Genomic DNA, 21,222 nt, shown 5'->3' with positions numbered 1-21,222 from the left:
GACCAAATAAAACTTTTTGGTTTAAATGAGAAGCATTATGTTTGGAGAAAAGAAAACACTGCATTCCAGCAAAACAACCTTATCCCATCTGTGAAACATGGTGGTGGTAGTATCATGGTTTGGGCCTGTTTTGCTGCATCTGGGCCAGGACGGCTTGCCAGCATTGATGGAACAATGAATTCTGAATTATACCAGCGAATTCTAAAGGAAAATGTCAGGACATCTGTCCATGAACTGAATCTCAAGAGAAGGTGGGTCATGCAGCAAGACAACGACCCTGAGCACACAAGTCGTTTTACCAAAGAATGGTTAAAGAAGAATAAAGTTAATGCTTATGTTTAAGTCCTGACCTTAATCCAATCGAAATGTTGTGGAAGGACCTGAAGTAAGCAGTTCGTGTGAGGAAACCCACCAGCATCCCAGAGTTGAAGCTGTTCTGTATGGAGGAATGCCTAAAATTCCTCCAAGCCAGTGTGCAGGAATGATCAACAGTTACCGGAAATGTTTAGTTGCAGTTATTGCTGCACAAGGGGGTCACACCAGATACTGAAAGCAAAGGTTTACATACTTTTGCCACTCACAGTTATGTAATATTGGATCATTTTCCTCAATAAATAAATGACCAAGTATAATATTTTTGTCTCATTTGTTTAACTGGGTTCTCTTTATCTACTTTTAGAACTTGTGTGAAAAGCTGATGATGTTTTAGGTCATATTTATGCAGAAATATAGAAAATTTTAAAGGGTTCACAAACTTTCAAGCACCACTGCAGGTTCATTCATCGATCTTTATTGCATTAGATAAAATTAAATATCCTATGTGTAGAGGCTTGTTCGTAGTGAGACCTTGAGAAAAGTGCTATAGCTTACGCTGACGAAGTCTCTGTCCCAAAGTAACTGTTTCCACTCTCAGTGTCCGTGTGCCTTGCAATAAATCCACTTGAAACGTCTTGAAAGTTGAACTTTAATCCTCGTTTAACAATTACAAAGGTTCTAAGATACAGAGAGTCGGTGAGTCAGAGAGTCAGGTAAGAAAAACTGTTCGCTTCCACGGCTTCTCGAGATCTACCCTGAGAAGCGCGAGACCGTTCTTATATAGCTGAATGAATTCTAATTCTAATTCTTGAGAAGTGTGAGACAGTTCTAATTCTTGTTCTAATTCTTCACATATGAATTCTTAAGAAGCGTGAGACAGTTCTAATTCTTAACATATGAATTCTGATTCTAATTCTTTTAACCTTGCCACATATTATTCATCATCTTAATCATGAAATAAACTACTTATATGAAATTACACACTCAAATGAAATTATATATACCATGTAACATAAATTGTAATTCACATCTATATGAATTCTACTTTGGCCGTTACATACCCGGGCCCTAATTGCTTTCTATCCTAGAAACAATTACAACATTGAATGTACTTAACAGTCCTTTTCATTCTGCTTCTTGAAGCAGGCAGAGTTTGGTGATCGGCTGCTCAAGTTCATTCATCTTCGTCTTGACTCGAACCTTGCGGACGACTCCATGTTCGTCCTCCACAGTCTTCACGATTCCTCCCATTAGTCATGATCCTCTATCTCCTTGGCTATGTACTTGAGTACGGCAGTACTGTCTGTCCAAAACTTGGAATCTGATAGCAGCAACTGAAGCTCTTTCTTCAGCATGACATCCACCTTCACAGCTAAGGCAGCCGCCATCAGCTCCAACCGCAGGATAGTAGCTGGTTTCAGAGGGGCGACCCCCGCCTTCCCCAAGACGAATGCACAGTGTACTTGGTTGCTGCTATTCTTCTGGACTAAGTATGTGACAGTACCATAGCCTATTTCACATGCGTCACAAAAGTGATGCAGTTGAGCTTGCACAGTTTTGCCAAATTCAGGTGGCTTAAAGCATCGGGTTACTCCAAAGTCAGTGAGCTGTTGGAGTTCTTCAGTCCACTTGGTCCATTGTTGTGCAAGGTGTTCTGGCACAGTGTCATCCCAGGCTGTTCTTAGTCTACACAATTCTTGCAAGATGTTTCTAGCAGGTAGTATGACTGGTGACAACATTCCTAGTGGATCATAGACAGAGCTCATTGTAGACAGGATTCCTTTCCTGGTAAAAGGCTTCTGCTCGATGTTCACCTGCAACTTGAAATGATCTGACCGGATGCACCATTGTACTCCCAAGGATCTCTTGATGGCGAGTGAGTCCTGGTCGAGATCAAGATCTTTGACTTCTGTTGCTCGGTCCTCAAGCGGAATGATTAACAACACGTTTCGACTGTTGGTCGTCTATTTTGTCAGTCTAAAGCCTCCTGTTTGACAGATGGCCGTCAAGTCGTGGAGTAGCTTCATCGCTTCCTGTTCTGAGTTAACTGATTTTAGACAATCGTCGACGTAAAAATTGTTCAACACTGTCTCCACAGCTGCTGCATCAAAAGTACTCCTGTTGTCCTCAGCACATCTTCTCAGCACATAGTTCGCACAGCTGGGTGAAGAGGTGGCTCCGAACAAGTGTAGCTCCATTCTGTACTCCTGCAGCTCCTTTGAGATATCCCCATCAGGCCACCATAAAAACCTGAGAAGGTCTGCGTCTTCAGATGGGACCTTGACCTGGTGGAACATGGCCTCCACATCTGCCATAACTGCGATTGGCTCCTGACGAAATCGTGTTAAGACTCCAACCAGACTGCTTGTCATGTCAGGCCCTTGCAGTAGTTGCTCATTAAGTGTGGTTCCCTGATATGAAGCGCCGCAGTCGAATACCACTCGAAGTTTATGCTTCTTGGGGTGGTAGACAGCATGATGTGGAATAAACCACACCTTTCCATCACTCCTGTTAAGCTCTTCGTCTGGGACCTTGACGGCGTATCCCTTGGTTATGACCTGGTTCATGAAGCTGACGTATTCCTCTCGGAACGTCTGGTTTCTCTGAAGCTTCTTTTTCATGTTGAGTGCTCGTTGCTCCGTCATTGCTCTATTGTTAGGCATTTTCACATCTTTGTTCTTCAATGGCAGTCCGATAGAGTAGTGACCGTCAACCAGTTTTGTGGATGTGGTGACTCTGTCCATAAACAGTTGATCTTCCTTTGACATCTCAAGCTGCTCTCCTTGAGCATTCTCGGGAAAGTCATACTTGAATTGCTGGGTCCACAATTCTTCAAGTCGAGCCACCGATATCCGATTCATTTGGATCTGTGGGTATCCATTCTTTGACCAGCTTCCGATGTTCTCACGCAGCGGCCCGTTCACTGTCCATCCCAAGACTGTACGTACTGCATACGGTCCATCTTTCATGCTGCGGATTACCTCTTCTGGCTCTAAAGCTTTTGCGACATCAGTCCCAATTAGAAGATCGATATCCGCCTTGATCAATGGAATTTGTACACCTCGTAAGTGTGGCCACCTATCCATGTCCTCTTGGGTTGGGATATTCTCCTGACTAGCAGGTATGGCCCTTTGCGTAAACACACCAGTGAGCCCGACAAAGTCATCCCCCTCCAGACTGTTGATTTCTAGGTCTGGCAACACCTTGCACGAGACGGTCTTTTGGTCTCCCATAGTAGTAAGTAGGATGTTCACATTTTTTCCTTGCAGGTTAAGGTTGTTGGCTAGCTTGTTAGTGCAAAAGGAGGCGTTGCTCCCTGGATCCAGGAACGCATAACAGGTCAGCACCTTGTTGCCTTTCTTTGCCTTCACTGTCACCGGAACGATGGCGAGGATGGTTCCTGCACCCCCGGCCCCCATCTGAGAGCAAGTTTTCCCTGCATCCACGAATCCACTGACCACAGTTTGTTCTTCCTGTAAAGACTCCTCTTTTGGTTCCTCCCTTGAAGTGTCTTCTTTTGTTATGTCTTTAGGGGTCTGCTTTATGTGTAACAGTGTAGGGTGTTTAGCTGAACACATCTCACAGCTCTTCTTTTCTTCACAGGCACGGCTCATGTGTCCTCCTATAAGACAGCTGTAGCAGAGTCCTTTACTCTTAAGGAATTCCAATTTTTCTTTGTGCAGCTTTTTTTGAAGTTTCTTGCACTGTTCCATGGTATGCTCTCCCTGACAGAAGATGCATGGTTTCAAGAAAGCCATGTCCATGTTTGGTTTCTTCTCTTTAGCTTTCTTGTTCTTGGCACCAGCAACATCTTTCACTACTTTCTGCTCTTTAGCTTCAGTGGCTAGCGTTATGATGGTTTTCTTGCCAGCTGATTTTTCAGGTTGGCACTTTGTTTGACCTGAGATTTCACCAAACACAGGGTGTGCTGCCATTTCAGCCTGTTTGGTTACAAATGACACCACGTCTTGGAACTTTGTTCGCCGATCTTTCTTCTGAATGTCAATGGCGACACTCCTGAATTTCTCCCTCAGCCTGTATGGGAGCTTGGAGATAACTGTGCGCATGTTCGCGGCATTCTCCATCTCATCCAAGTACTCCAGATCTGACATTGCATTATTACAGTTGATCAGAAACAGAGCATATGCTTCAAGTGCCTTAGCGTCGTCCGACTTGATAGTAGGCCAGTTTAAAGCCTTGTCCAGGTATGCCATCGAGATCTTATATTTGTCACCAAAGTGCTCCTTTAATAATTTCTTGGCTTCTGGGTAGCCCCGTTCAGGGTCCATATGAAAACAGCTGCACACTAAGCTATTAGGCTGACCACTTGTGTGCTGTTCCAAATAATAAAGCCAATCTTTGCTATTTTCAGTCTTGTTTTCTATGCGATGCTCGAAAGCTCTCATGAATAGATGGCATTCCATTGGATCTCCTTTAAAAACTGGAATATTTGGCGATGGCAATGTAGATAGCTTTTGTTGCTTTATTAGACTCTCAGTTATCTCATTTTGGCATTGCATGACAGAAGCCAGGTTGTCTGTGTTTGCAGAATTGCCCTTTGAAGTGACAGGCTCTTGTCGCACAACAGGCGTTGCATCGGCAGCTATTCCACTACTATGGCTATGCTGAGATACATTACTAGCCCCACTGCTCCTATTGTGGCTGACATGTTGTCTCTGTGTAGCCGTCAGTGAATCCACTCTACTGCCTTTAGAGCCGCTTGACACATCTGCGTCTTCATATTTTCTTAACACAGCTAATCTTGCATCTGATGCAGCGAGCTCTGCTTGTACCTCCAACTCTTCTTTTTTTGCTTTGAGCTGTAGCTCCTGCTCCTTGAGCCGTAGCTCATGCTCCTCCAAAGCCCTTTTCTGTTTCAATGTGGCTGTCTTGGTTAACAAAGCAGCTTTCTCCATTTCAACTTTTAAGCGCTCAGCGCGAACTGATGATACTACAGAAGCAGAAGAGACAGACTTGGCTTTTTTACTCTTTCTGGATGTGACTGAAACGCTATCTTCAGGATTTACCTCATTGTTCACTCTTTCAGACTCTTCTATGCGAAGCGTTGCCTCTTGTATCCATGACTTAACCTTTTGCACAAAATTGCATTGCTCATCATATCTTGGCTGAAACCAATCACTTTGATCTGCATTCATATTCTCTATGCATCCAAGTTGACTGAACAGGTCTTTGACCTCAGCATTTATCTTACTGAATTCTCCTATCAGCTCTTCATACTTGGTTAATGCTTTCTTTGTTATAATTTCCACGTTTGCATCATTATCCATTAATTCAAGCAATTCGTTTTTTTTCTCAGTCAGTTTTCCTAGCTTTGCTCTTCTGGAGTCAATTCTTGTCTGCAGACTATTTTCCAATGGCCATTGTGTTGGTTTACGCTGACGTTTTTCCCTCGGAAGGCTTACCGTCTTTTCTTCTTTATCCGTCATGGTTGCTTTGAACGTCGGTCCGTTTTTTTGTTCTGATTCCACTTGCGACAGTCACATTGCAGCCACATCCACTTGTCAATCACCAGCCACGAGTGTAGCACGTGATCGTGCTGGTTCAGAAGTCCCTCGGTAAATCCCTCGATGAATCTTCTTTCCAGTTTCAGCGAACCTCTCCAGCGTTTTGCAATCCGATGTAGGTATCATGCCGCCATCTTGTGTCAGAACTACAATTCCCAGGCAACTTCCGTGTGACCTACGTCACGCGTGGGCGGGATCACCTACGTCAGTCTGCCATGCACGCATAAATCCAAGCGGAAGCTCCACCATCTTTGTCTCTCACGTCTGGCTTCCGATGAATCTGGATGTATAAAGAGGCGCTCTCCACCCAAAAAGACATCTTCTTTCTTGCAAGATCCATCACTCAGCGCGATTTTCTTTCTTACCCTTGGCAAAGGTAAACTCTACAGTCGCGCGATCTTTAAACTCAACCTGAGTTACAACCGGTTTACTTGCATTAGAAGTGACGTCACGACTGCAGCCCAGGCAGTTAAAAGTTAAGAAGCGATTGAATCCTTTTTAACTCAAAAGCGCTGTGCATCTTATTCTGATCAGAGACTTTTCCTCACGAACGCTGAGATTCGGACCAAGAATCCTCTGCTTTCCACGGGAACCACCCAAGTGCTCCGCTGGACCCGAAAGTTTTCTGCGCCTCCATCACGAGCGGCTCACGTGCTCCCACGGCGAGGCCCGAGACTACACCGGCGAATAGTTCTTCATATCTTGCTAAAGGCAGGATTAAGTAAGATTTTGGCATTTGGGCATAATTAGGATAGTCTTAGGAATTTGCTTTTATTTGAAATAGTGTGAATTTAAACCCAGGTTTATCTGTTACACTGTTAGACACGCAGCGTGTTGATTTATTTTGGTTCTATGTTCTCTCAATTGTTTAATAGATAGGCTGCGCATGCTTCTCTCTTTTGTTCTTACTAACATTATAATTTCATTATTATACATCTTGATCTCAAGATTTCAGTGGATTCAGTATGGTTATGAGCTAGTGGGTTAGCTACAGCTTCCCTTTTGTCTGCTTAGCAACACAAAGCTAATCAAGGCCTACCATGTGCTCAGCAGGCCATCAGGCCTGATAAACCACACCTCAGCTAAAAATCCACAAGCTAGCTTTTAGTTAGCTACGGCTAATACCCTTGTCTTTAGCAACACGTGCTCAGTAGGCCTCACCAGGCCTAACAAACACACTTTTTAGCTAGGCCATAGGGCCTTTCACAAACCCATACTAGCAACACAAGGCTAAACACCGAATCCTTTGTTCTGTTTAGATAACATTCTTTTGTTTAGCTACCAACAAGCTAGGCCTCCACCACGTGTAGTTAGCTACACGAGGCTAAACACATGGTCAAGTCCTTCACACACACACACACACACACACACACACACCTCACTGCTTGTATATATTGATTTATTATTTTTATCTTTGTATAATAAATTCATTTATTAAACAAACTGTGTTTATTTGTGTGAACAATATCTGAAGTCCCCAATCTTCTCAAAGAATTCAAAAAGGGTGCATATAAAAGTTATGTAATGTGGTAAGTGATTGTAATAATTTGGAAAATACCATAATTTAGCTGTTTGGTAATTTATTATTAAGCACCAGGATTAATGGTATGATTCACTAAATGATTCATTGAACGATTCACTAAATGATTCACTAAACGATTCATTGAACGATTCACTGAATGACTCACTTCAAATGAGACTGATTCTATGGTATGATTCAATTCAAATGAGTCAAATTAAACGATTCAATGGGATTGATTCATTTTAATTATTGACCTTCAAAATTTAATGAGACTGATTTAATGAGATTGATCACTTAATATCAATAATTAACTGATTGCACCCACAGTTAAATTGGTGCCCTGTGTGAGGAGGATTGGTTTGTTGACTTCTGGAATATTGTTCAACAACAAATAAACTCAGTTTAGTTCAGCAACTGCTAAGGTATATCCCCAGGTGTGTTAAAACGGTTAAGTCGTGTGATAACCATATCACCAATACTCATAACCTATTCAACTTAGGATAAGAGAGCATTTCCAAATAAACCTTATTAATTAATTACATAGTTAATTAATAATGATTAAATTAATAATTAACTTGATTAATTATCTAGCATCCAGCCTAAGTAAAATGGCATCCCCTCATGTCTCAAAAATGGAAGACAACGCTCAAGACGTGTCTCTCCTTGAGGTCATCGCAGGCCTCATTCACTGCTCTGCCTCCGAAAAGGCAAACATTAAGTACATGAGTGAGAGTGAATGCCAAAACACCATAGACAATTCAAACAAACATATGAGAGATCCAAAAAGAACAACTATTAGTGTCCAAGCGGCACTAGGTAAGCTATTCCTATCATACTTCCAAAATGCTGATTCAGAAATCAGATGCCTTCGCGGAGAGGTTGAAAGGCTGACCACCAGCAATGCCAAGCTGACAGCCGATAATAATGATTTACATAGGGAGTGTGAGCTCTTGAAGACCTCCCTTGATGATTGCACCAAACGGCTAGAGAAAGCCGAAATGGTTGCTAAGAGGGCTGCCCAGGAGCAGACCCCCCAAGAGCAGCGCGAGGGGCGTGAAAGACCCCCAACAATGCGCCAAAGCTCAGAGCGGGAAGAGGCGTCCGAACCGGACACCGTAAATGATCTGGTCAAGGACCAGACACCCCGCCAAACTCCATCAACTCGCTACACGACTCCATCGTCGTCGTCTAGCCAGGATGGAGCCGCCCTGTGCTCATCTCGAGCCCAGGCCCGTAGCACACCTAGGTCAGTGCGCTTCAGTCTCCCTGATCCATCTTCAGATGAATCAGACCACGCATCTCGTGCGAAGCGGGAGCGATTCCAGAGTAGCTCAGACAGTGAGTACTCAGGAGAGCAAAGGAAGTCGCGTAAGGACGCGCACCAAGCCCTCCGCCTACGGCAAATTGACCTACTTGCCCAAGATATCGAACAATTCGATCCCGACAATCAAAGAACTAACGTAAATGATTATTTACAAGGAATTGACCAATGCCTGATGGACCTGCCGAATGCCACAACACGTGAAAAACTGAGACTAATCTGGAAGACCGCCAGTAGTAACGTTCGTGCCTTTTTAGAGACTCTACCCCCAAACATTCGCGATAGTTATTCGAAACTTCGCAATTACATGAGGGAAGAATATGCGCCATACACGGACGAAACCTCCGCGATATTGTGTGCATTACAAGTCAAACATAAACGGTCTGAGGCGCCTCGTGAATATTACAGACGGCTACGTACTGCCTATTTCCAAGGTAGTAGTGCACCAGGGTTGGAAGAAGATAGAGGTTTCATATCTCTCTTCTTACATAACCTCCACCCAAGCGTGCGGACCCATGTCACACTGACGTGTCGACAAGGTCGCTATTCGATGAGGGAAACTAGGCGACTAGCCCAAATGACCTGGGAGACCATTGTCAAAACCGCAAACGAAAATGATGATGAACCCAGAGTCCTTAGGCTCCAGGATGCAAATGGGCCCCCGCTAACCTTAGAAGGAGGCGAAGCTCCAAAAGGGGGACCCACCTGGAAAAATTCCGGTCCAGCCCGATCCTTGCCGAGCCATCACAAGGGTGAGTGGAAAAATCGACAAGGTAAGGCCAGGAGGGACCGAGGGCGAGTCCACAGTGACTATGGCAATTGCCCATCACATGAAAAGGGTCATAGGGAACAAAACGGTTGGCAGCAAAACCGTCATCCCCGCTCTAACCAGAAACGGCAGAAGCGTTCCGACCATAGCTCTAAAAGCAAGGGTAGAGACGACCAACACAGTGACTCAGACCAACCTGGTGAGTTCCACTCAGAGCTGGACTCTTTAAAAGCCCAGTTGGCTGAGATTAAAGAACTGTTACAGGAGACGTCAGACCCCTCAACAGATAAAACACAAGAGCCCAAGAAAAATGACAAAAGACCAGTCACTGGCATGACTAGGCCAGGAACCACGGGTATATCTCGTAAAAGGGGGAGAGAGATCCCTCTGAAACAGCAGGCGAGGGTCAGGATGTAGGGCCCCCCTGGTGGCGAAGGCAAACACACAAAACGCACCTCTCACGTGCGCTAAAGTCTTCACCACCATTTCTCAGACACACGGCTCTCACAAGGCGACCCAATCCCAACCAAGCCCTGCGACATAAACTTAGTCAACTTCACATAAAACAAAACCCCACAGTCGTTGGATCCCACAAAATATGCATGTGGCAGCGGGGGCGTGGTCAAGCACCGGTCTGTGACAGGAGGGCGGAGTCAGGGAAGGTAAGTGGCAGATTCACTTCACCTGAGAGCAATTAACCTGTGTTTGTGTGTCTTCCCAGGGACCGCGCCCTATTTAGGGAGGGAGAGCGAGAGCAGAGGAGATCTCTCCCGAACCAGACACCTGATGTTTGTGTGTGCGTGTGTCTGCGTCAAACCTATTGTGTCCCCTGAAAAGTGGAACAATAAAACCATTTGTTGAACCTGATCTCTGTCCTGCCGTCCTCTGTGCTCCACCCACACCTAGGGAAAGCTACAGTGGTGCTGAAACCCGGGAAATGGAGCACCAACCCAGCAGCCCCATGGAATCCTCCCCGTTCACCGACCTGGTCCACGCCCTCGCCACGGCTCAGCAAAGCCAGCACCAGGCGCTCGTCACACTCCGAGAGGAACAAGAGCGGCGCTTCGATGCCCTGGTGCTGGCCCAGCAAGAAGATCGCAAGGCGTTCCGGCGTCTCCTCGCGTCGGCGGGGCCCACCAGCGCTCCGGCCGCGGGCCCGTCTCCCTTCACCTTAACTAAGATGGGCCCGCAGGATGACCCCGAGGCTTTCTTCACGTTATTCGAGCAGGTCGCTGAAGCCTCGGGGTGGCCGATGGAGCAGCGCGCGGCGCGCCTCCTCCCCCTCCTGACGGGAGAGGCGCAGCTGGCTGCACTACAGCTCCCCGCCGATCGCCGGCTGGCCTACGCCGACCTTCGCCGGGCTGTCCTTCAGCGCGTGGGGCGCACGCCGGAGCAGCAGCGCCAGCGCTTCCGCGCGCTGCGGATGGAGGAAGTCGGCAGCCCGTTCGCGTTCGGCCAGCAGCTCCGGGACGCCTGCTGGCGGTGGCTGAGGGCCGAAGATCGCGACGCCGAGGGAATCGTCGATCAGGTGGTACTGGAACAGTTCATCGCCCGCTTACCAGCAGGAGCCGCGGAGTGGGTCCAGTGCCACCGCCCGGCGTCGCTGGATCAGGCAGTCGAGCTGGCGGAGGATCATCTGGCGGCTGTCTCGGCGGCAGGACAGCAGATGTCGACATCTCTTCTCTCCTCTTCTCTTTCTCTCTCTCTCTCCCCTCCTTCTGTGTCCCGTCCTCGCCCCATTCCCCCACCGCGGAGGCGGGGGCCGGCACCACCCCTGCCGGCCCGCCGCACCCGCGGTGCCCTCCCGTTTCTCCCTTCTGTGTCTGTCTCTCCCCCACCTCAGGTGAGTGAGCCCCAGAGCACCGGTGCAGAGGGGAAGCCCGGGCCGGTTTGCTGGCGCTGCGGGGAACCGGACCACCTTCAACAGCAGTGCACAGCAATGGAAGTGGGCGCGGTGGTTCGGATCCCCGACGCGCCAGAGGCCGCCCTCGATCGGGCCGGAGCGTATCGCATACCGGTGAGTATCCAAGGGGCTACATATCAGGCATTGGTGGATTCTGGTTGTAATCAGACCTCAATTCGCCAAAGCCTGGTTCAAAACGAGGCATTGGGGGGAGCACAAGGGGTGAAGGTTTTGTGTGTGCACGGGGATGTTCACAGCTACCCTTTGGTGTCGGTCCATATTATTTTCAGAGGGGAAAAATTTATAGTGAAGGCGGCGGTTAATCCTCGCCTTACCCACTCGTTAATTTTGGGGACGGATTGGCCGGGATTTCGGGGTTTAATGACGCGCCTAGTAGAGAGTGGGTCCTGCCAGTTGACAGGGGGAGGTCCCGGTGTCGTTTTGGCGGGAGCAGCTGTCGCGGAGCCGTCTACATCATCTCCGCGTCAGGGTGAGGAGCCACCGGCTCCTCCTCTCTCTATTGGGGAATCCCTCGCGGATTTCCCATTAGAGCAGTCGCGAGACGAGACTCTGCGGCATGCGTTTGACCAAGTGAGAGTAATCGATGGTCAAACGCTCCCGCCGAACGCCACCCCGTCCTTCCCCTACTTCGCGATTATGAAGGATAGATTATACCGAGTGACGCAGGACACTCAAACTAAAGAGCGAGTCACGCAGCTTTTGATTCCAAAGAGCCGCCGGGAATTGGTATTCCAGGCGGCTCACTTTAATCCCATGGCTGGACACTTAGGGCAGGATAAAACACTAGCCCGAATAATGGCCCGATTCTATTGGCCGGGGATTCGCGGCGATGTCCGTAGGTGGTGTACGGCATGCCGCGAATGCCAGTTAGTAAATCCAGCGGCCATTCCAAAAGCGCCATTGCGCCCTCTACCGTTAATCGAGACCCCGTTTGAAAGAATTGGGATGGATCTCGTCGGGCCATTAGATCGGTCAGCACGAGGGTACCGCTTTATATTAGTTCTAGTGGACTATGCAACGCGATACCCGGAAGCAGTGCCTCTGCGCAATATCTCAGCATGCAGTATTGCAGAGGCACTCTTCCGCGTCATCTCCCGAGTTGGAATCCCGAAAGAGATTCTGACTGATCAAGGCACTACGTTTATGTCACGAACACTACGCGAACTGTATGGGTTATTGGGGATTAAGCCGATCCGCACCAGTGTATATCACCCACAAACGGACGGTTTAGTAGAACGGTTCAACCGCACCCTCAAAAATATCATTAAAAAATTCGTAAGTGAGGACGCACGTAATTGGGATAAGTGGCTCGAACCCTTGCTGTTCTCAGTGCGAGAGGTCCCTCAAGCCTCCACGGGGTTCTCCCCGTTCGAATTATTATATGGGCGTAAGCCGCGCGGCATCCTGGACGTGCTGCGGGAAAATTGGGAGGAGGGACCTTCACAGAGCAAAAACGAAATTCAGTACGTTATGGACCTGCGCGCAAAACTCCACACGCTCACCCACCTAACTCAGGAGAATTTGCGGCGGGCCCAGGAACGGCAAGCCCGCCTGTACAACAAGGGTACGCGCCTTAGAGAGTTCACACCGGGAGATAAAGTACTCGTACTCTTGCCCACGTCGAGCTCCAAATTAATCGCCAAGTGGCAAGGACCCTTTGAGGTCACACGGCGAGTCGGGGACGTCGACTATGAGGTGAGGCGAACAGACAGGGGTGGGGCGCTACAGATTTACCACCTCAATCTGCTCAAACTCTGGAACGAGGAGGTCCCCGTGGCGTTGGTGTCGGTAGTTCCGGAGAAGGCGGAGCTGGGGCCGGAGGTTCAAAAAGGGAATTTGGCATCACGTACCTCTCCGGTCCCCTGTGGAGACCACCTCTCCCCGACCCAACTCACGGAGGTCGCCCAGTTGCAGGCCGAGTTTTCGGATGTGTTCTCGCCCCTGCCCGGTCGCACTAACCTCATAGAACACCACATAGAGACACCCCCGGGGGTGGTAGTGCGTAGCCGCCCTTATAGACTACCCGAACACAAAAAAAAGGTGGTTCGGGAAGAACTTCAGGCCATGCTCGAAATGGGCATCGTCGAGGAGTCCCACAGCGACTGGAGCAGCCCGGTGGTCTTGGTTCCCAAGGCCGACGGCTCGGTCCGGTTCTGTGTGGACTATAGAAAAGTCAACGCGGTGTCTAAATTCGATGCGTACCCAATGCCTCGTATTGATGAGCTGCTCGATCGACTAGGCACGGCTCGCTTTTACTCGACACTGGATTTAACGAAGGGATATTGGCAGATCCCCTTGACTCCATTATCCCGGGAGAAAACGGCCTTTTCCACACCGTTCGGCTTACACCAGTTCGTCACACTTCCGTTTGGGCTGTTTGGGGCGCCCGCTACGTTTCAGCGGCTGATGGACCGGGTCCTCCGGCCCCACGCCACCTATGCGGCCGCCTACCTGGACGACATTATCGTTTATAGTAACGACTGGCAGCGGCACCTGCAACACCTAAGGGCCGTCCTTAGGTCGCTGAGACGGGCGGGACTCACGGCCAACCCAAAGAAGTGTGCGATTGGGCGGGTGGAAGTACGGTATCTGGGCTTCCACTTGGGCAACGGGCAGGTGCGTCCCCAAATTAATAAGACAGCAGCGATTGCGGCCTGCCCGAGGCCCAAGACCAAAAAGGGGGTGAGACAGTTCCTGGGGCTGGCTGGCTACTATCGTAGGTTTATACCTAATTATTCGGACGTCACCAGCCCGCTGACTGACCTTACTAAAAAGGGGGCGCCAGATCCGGTCCAGTGGACGGAGCAGTGCCAGCGGGCTTTCTCTGAGGTAAAGGCTGCACTGTGTGGGGGGCCACTTTTACACTCCCCTGACTTCTCTCTCCCTTTTATGTTACAGACTGATGCGTCGGACAGAGGGCTGGGGGCCGTTTTGTCCCAGCAGGTGGAGGGGGAGGATCGCCCGGTCCTATACATCAGCCGGAAGCTGTCAGTGCGTGAGGGGCGCTACAGCACGATTGAGAAGGAGTGCCTGGCGATCAAATGGGCGGTCCTCGCCCTCCGGTACTACCTGCTGGGGCGCTCTTTCACCCTCTGTTCGGACCACGCGCCCCTCCAGTGGCTCCACCGCATGAAAGATGCCAACGCGCGGATCACCCGTTGGTATCTGGCGCTCCAACCCTTTAATTTCAAGGTGGTCCACAGGCCGGGGGCGCAGATGGTCGTGGCAGACTTCCTCTCCCGTCAAGGGGGGGGGGAGTCGGCTGCGGGCCGGACGGCTGCCCGGCCTGAGTCGGGCGGTGGGGGTATGTGGCAGCGGGGGCGTGGTCAAGCACCGGTCTGTGACAGGAGGGCGGAGTCAGGGAAGGTAAGTGGCAGATTCACTTCACCTGAGAGCAATTAACCTGTGTTTGTGTGTCTTCCCAGGGACCGCGCCCTATTTAGGGAGGGAGAGCGAGAGCAGAGGAGATCTCTCCCGAACCAGACACCTGATGTTTGTGTGTGCGTGTGTCTGCGTCAAACCTATTGTGTCCCCTGAAAAGTGAAACAATAAAACCATTTGTTGAACCTGATCTCTGTCCTGCCGTCCTCTGTGCTCCACCCACACCTAGGGAAAGCTACAATGCACAAACCCGTTGCGACGAGATCAGTGCGAACACCGATCAACCGAGCGCCACGCGAGATCAAATTTCTGAAGAACTTCAGTTCATGTCTTTGCACACCGAGTCCGGTGTCGAAACACCTGACATCGCGACTCCCCCTAGTGGCAAAAATCTCCCTCTATCCATCGACTCAGACACAGACACCCATTTCACCGCTGGTGTAATGGCTGCACTGTGGAACATGTTAGGCGTCAAGGCAAAATTCCATATCGCATACCACCCTCAATTCTCTGGTCAGGCTGAACGAGCCATTCAAACCATTGTGAGCATGCTGCGAAAGTATATCACAAACCATGGTAAGATTTGGGACGTGAAACTTCCCTTGGTGCTAAGGGCCATTTGGTCCACCCCTCATTGCGCCACTGAAGTCACACCCTTTGGGATGATGACTGGGCGAGAGTCGGTTCTTCCCCCGCATCTCCTATACAAACCAGAGGCCATGAGCATCGCGATTGCATACACCGCACATCAACATGTCGCCGACCTACAACGCCACCTACAGTCAATCTTTACAGGTGCCCAAAAGAATCTCGATTCGAGAGTAGAAGGACACAAAGCCTACTACGCCCGAATCTCAGAGAAGTTCCAACCACTCTGGTCGAGACCTTTCGATCGTGGGAAAACCGTTCCCCGTCGCGTATCACATTAGGACATCTAGGCCTAATCAAACGCTTTCATATCGATTTCCATGATAATCGAATCAAACCTTTTGAACAGTCCTCGCTCCAAAAGGGGGTGGACGACAGCTAGGCCCATCATGTCCACCTAGCTTGTACGCATCGCTCAACCATAAGCGTACACTAACATTCCCGGTCAGACTTCACCAACACAATGAAGTAACCCTTCATTATAACATGGTAGATAAAATACTAAAATCCGCTATTATTACTAGTGTGTATTCATCACAAATACACCTGGCATATAGTCTTGGCAGTGCTATCCTCACTTTTGTGAATCCACAAAACTTAGTGATGTGCACCTTCACGAAAGACATCCACTGGGTCTGCCCAGGCAACCCATACATAACACTACACACCTAGCTAGATAAGATGGTCTGTGTCCCCGACAGCTAGCCGCAGTAGCGCACGCTTTCTAGCCAGACCCCCCACTGCTATCACCTTCCCAGAAGATTAGGTTTGCCAACCCAAACACTAATACTTCTTTCCTTCCTTCATTTCTTCTCTTTTTCTTTTTTTATGCATAGGAAATTGAACACTACATGTTTCATGTTCAATGTTTAATTTTTTTTTATGTGATTTTGATCTAGTTAGATAGTGAAGATATGCCCAAAATGCCCATAGTGATTATATGCCCAAAATGGCTCTGTCTCCAACTGTCTTACTGGAATTCACAAGTTTACACAGTCTCCGCAGGACACCATGGACTGTGCAGAGCAAGGCTACCTCAAGGACTATGGACACGGCGATGATACGATGCGGTGCTCTCAGTGCTACGACTCAGTCATACCCCTGAGACCAAAAGGGGGACTGTAGGTATCATGCCGCCATCTTGTGTCAGAACTACAATTCCCAGGCAACTTCCGTGTGACCTACGTCACGCGTGGGCGGGATCACCTACGTCAGTCTGCCATGCACGCATAAATCCAAGCGGAAGCTCCACCATCTTTGTCTCTCACGTCTGGCTTCCGATGAATCTGGACGTATAAAGAGGCGCTCTCCACCCAAAAAGACGTCTTCTTTCTTGCAAGATCCATCACTCAGCGCTATTTTCTTTCTTACCCTTGGCAAAGGTAAACTCTACAGTCGCGCGATCTTTAAACTCAACCTGAGTTACAACCGGTTTACTTGCATTAGAAGTGACGTCACGACTGCAGCCCAGGCAGTTAAAAGTTAAGAAGCGATTGAATCCTTTTTAACTCAAAAGCACTGTGCATCTTATTCTGATCAGAGACTTTTCCTCACGAACGCTGAGATTCAGACCAAGAATCCTCTGCTTTCCACGGGAACCACCCAAGTGCTCCGCTGGACCCGAAAGTTTTCTGCGCCTCCATCACGAGCGGCTCACGTGCTCCCACGGCGAGGCCCGAGACTACACCGGCGAATAGTTCTTCATATCTTGCTAAAGGCAGGATTAAGTAAGATTTTGGCATTTGGGCATAATTAGGATAGTCTTAGGAATTTGCTTTTATTTGAAATAGTGTGAATTTAAACCCAGGTTTATCTGTTACACTGTTAGACACGCAGCGTGTTGATTTATTTTGGTTCTATGTTCTCTCAATTGTTTAATAGATAGGCTGTGCATGCTTCTCTCTTTTGTTCTTACTAACATTATAATTTCATTATTATACATCTTGATCTCAAGATTTCAGTGGATTCAGTATGGTTATGAGCTAGTGGGTTAGCTACAGCTTCCCTTTTGTCTGCTTAGCAACACAAAGCTAATCAAGGCCTACCATGTGCTCAGCAGGCCATCAGGCCTGATAAACCACACCTCAGCTAAAAATCCACAAGCTAGCTTTTAGTTAGCTACGGCTAATACCCTTGTCTTTAGCAACACGTGCTCAGTAGGCCTCACCAGGCCTAACAAACACACTTTTTAGCTAGGCCATAGGGCCTTTCACAAACCCATACTAGCAACACAAGGCTAAACACAGAGCTAATCCTCTGTTCTGTTTAGATAACATTCTTTTGTTTAGCTACCAACAAGCTAGGCCTCCACCACGTGTAGTTAGCTACATGAGGCTAAACACATGGTCAAGTCCTTCACACACACACACACACACACACCTCACTGCTTGTATATATTGATTTATTATTTTTATCTTTGTATAATAAATTCATTTATTAAACAAACTGTGTTTATTTGTGTGAACAATATCTGAAGTCCCCAATCTTCTCAAAGAATTCAAAAAGGGTGCATATAAAAGTTATGTAATGTGGTAAGTGATTGTAATAATTTGGAAAATACCATAATTTAGCTGTTTGGTAATTTATTATTAAGCACCAGGATTAATGGTATGATTCACTAAATGATTCATTGAACGATTCACTAAATGATTCACTAAACGATTCATTGAACGATTCACTGAATGACTCACTTCAAATGAGACTGATTCTATGGTATGATTCAATTCAAACGAGTCAAATTAAACGATTCAATGGGATTGATTCATTTTAATTATTGACCTTCAAAATTTAATGAGACTGATTTAACGAGATTGATCACTTAATATCAATAATTAACTGATTGCACCCACACCGATGTCAAGCGAGTTTTTCTTACTATTGTAGAGGCTCGTTCATAGTGAGACCTTGAGAAAAGTGCTTAACATATGAATTCTGATTCTAATTCTAATTATTTTAACCTTGCCACATATTATTCATCATCTTAATCATGAAATAAACTACTTATATGAAATTACACACTCAAATGAAATTATATATACCATGTAACATAAATTGTAATTCACATCTATATGAATTCTACTTTGGCCGTTACACTATGTTACAATGTAAAGTAAAAACAAAAGATTACCAAAGGACAAAGTAATATAAACCTAAATATTTCTAATATAATATGTAATACTAAAATGAAAAAAAAAAATAATAATAATAATTAAAACCATGAGCGGCCTTGACAGGCCCTTGCAAGTGTGGTTCCGCAACCCAGGACACCCTGCCACCCAACAAAACAGTCACATCTCATATATTCATCAAATGTTCAAAGGTGATGTGGATGTTGCAAATGCCATGACTGCTTGACAGATGAGAGATAGACAGTCAAAGACTGTAAGTGTGTGTGTGTGTGCGTGCGTGCGTGTGTGTGTGTGTGTGTGTGTGTGTGTGTGTGTGTGTGTGTGTGTGCTTCTGTGGTGTGAAAATGTACATTTATATATGTACAAAACTATACATGCTTCTCCTCCTTATCTCTATCTCACACTGTAATCTTAAGTCATCTTAGCTTTCCTGTGTGTGTGTGTGTGTGTGTGTGTGTGTGTGTGTGTGTGTGTGTACATGCAGAGTTTTCATATGTCTGCAACAAAATGCACAATGGTGGCAGGTCACGAATATATAGATTTAGGCACTGCCTAAAAGCGGAGCTCCCATCTGTTTCTGGGTTGTAGAATTTTCTTATATCCTAGCCAGTCTCTTTTGTTTTATTTCTTTACTGGCTAGCACTGGCCACTAGGCGGTGTGTATGACTGGTAATTACTAACACTGACCACTAGGTGGTGTGTATGACTGGTGGTACACGTACATGGACAAACCACAAAATATCGACTCAATGGGTTTCCGTTTTTTCTTAGGTATGGTGCTCCGCTGGAGCTCCGCTATTATTGTGTGTGTGTGTGTGTGTGTGTGTGTGTGTGTCTGTTTGCCAGAGGGAGAGTGAGAGAGTGTGTGTGTGAAAGAGAGTGTGCTCATAGATGTTGCGTGTGTATGTGAGTGCATACTTGTGAGAGAGTGTATGTGTGTTTGCATAAATATGTATATGACTGTGCACAGAATTGTATATGTTATATCATCAGACTCATGATATCCAATATTTTGTAAAGTTTCAGATCAATCCATCAATGAATTGAACATTTTTCCCCATTTCCTGCTTGGCCAGATGGTGGTGCTGTGCTAGGCATCTGAATTACACATGTGAATATCATCACAATCATAATACACAATATTTTGTAAAGTGTCAGATCAATCAGTTAAGGTATTGCCAATTTCTGGCACACTTCCTGCTTGGCCAGATGGTGGCGCTGTGCTAGGCATCTGAATTACACGTGAATATCATCACAATCATAATACACAATATTTTGTAAAGTGTCAGATCAATCAGTTAAGGCATTGCCAATTTCTGGCACATTTCCTGCTTGGCTAGGTGGTGGCGCTATAACAGGCAGGCCCATTGAGCATCAGGTTATCATAATAATCATAATATCTATTGAAGTAAGAAGTGTCCGACCATACAGTAAATGCACTGTGGCTTTCTGACATGTTTTCTGTTTATGTGGCAAGATATTAAAATCATAAGGCCATTTCAACATAAAACAAGATATCAAAAATTCCTTTGCAATTTAACATCAGCGACATCTTGGCATCATGTATAACAAATTTCACATGAATCTCATAAACCGTCTAAGAGGAGCATGTTAAAATTCATCATGTGTCAAAACACACATATTCAAAACCCTATTCTTTCCTTGGCCAGTTGGTGGCGTTATAGGTAGTTTTCACATAACGTCACAGAGTTGGGGATTCCCTAGTGGTGGCCATCTTGTGGGTCAAGCTTACCGTACGGGTCACTGAGCACACATTGTAACGCGTGAGTACAAAGTCTTCAAAAGAACCCAAGCAGGCTATTTAAAGCTAGCAATGGTGCACACCTGTTGTATTCACGGCTGTCGTAATAGGTCAGATGATGACGTCAAGCGGAGCTTTTATGGAATTCCCACTGTACGGGAGCACGAAGGCAAGCAAACAAAGAAACTCAGCATACAAAGGAGAAATCTATGGCTTGCGAGAATCAACCGCAAGGATTATCAGCCTTCCAAACACAGCAAAGTATGCTCCGATCATTTTATAAGTGGTAAGTTGTTTAAATAAACAATCAATTGCGTTTAAGTTTGTTTTTGGAAACCAAAACATCATGTAAACAATCTCTGGAGAACGCCTAACTGGAACCGCTGAGTGTACGTTTACATTGTAATGTACACTTAATATAGCTCGTTTGTCACATTTCTATTTGACACTTGTCACTTCACTCATGCAAGGGTCATTTTTGAAAAACATTTTAGGTCTATGGAATGCAAACAGCGCACCTTTTGGCGGATGCCGCCTTTTTCATGGCTGAATCGCGCAGATCCGATTTTTTTTTTTTTTAGGAGGGGCTTTGGAGTGTCTGATTATAATTTCAAAGTAAATTCTGTATTAAAATTACTAAATAAGCAAATCCGTTACAGTCCATGAAACATAGGAAGTATAAGGATGAGAAAAAAACAGTTTAAATCGGAAAGCTGCGTGCAAATGTGCGTGCAAATGTGCACTTGGAGAAAAACACACTTGGGTTCCACTCCTGCAGCCAAGAACAGGAATCTTGGAATCAAGAACAAGTTCCTATTAAAGTGGCTGGTAAAAGTGAGTGTAAACTGATTAAACAACAACAACAGCAACAGTCAACTTTATAATGAAGCCAGTCTGACCCTGTGTGGATGAACTGGATGAAGTGTG

Source organism: Neoarius graeffei, chromosome 9, assembly GCF_027579695.1.
Source record: "Neoarius graeffei isolate fNeoGra1 chromosome 9, fNeoGra1.pri, whole genome shotgun sequence".
In the NCBI taxonomy this organism is placed as follows: domain Eukaryota; kingdom Metazoa; phylum Chordata; class Actinopteri; order Siluriformes; family Ariidae; genus Neoarius; species Neoarius graeffei.
The sequence above is the reverse complement of the archived record's forward strand: the minus strand, read 5'-3'. Positions refer to the sequence as shown.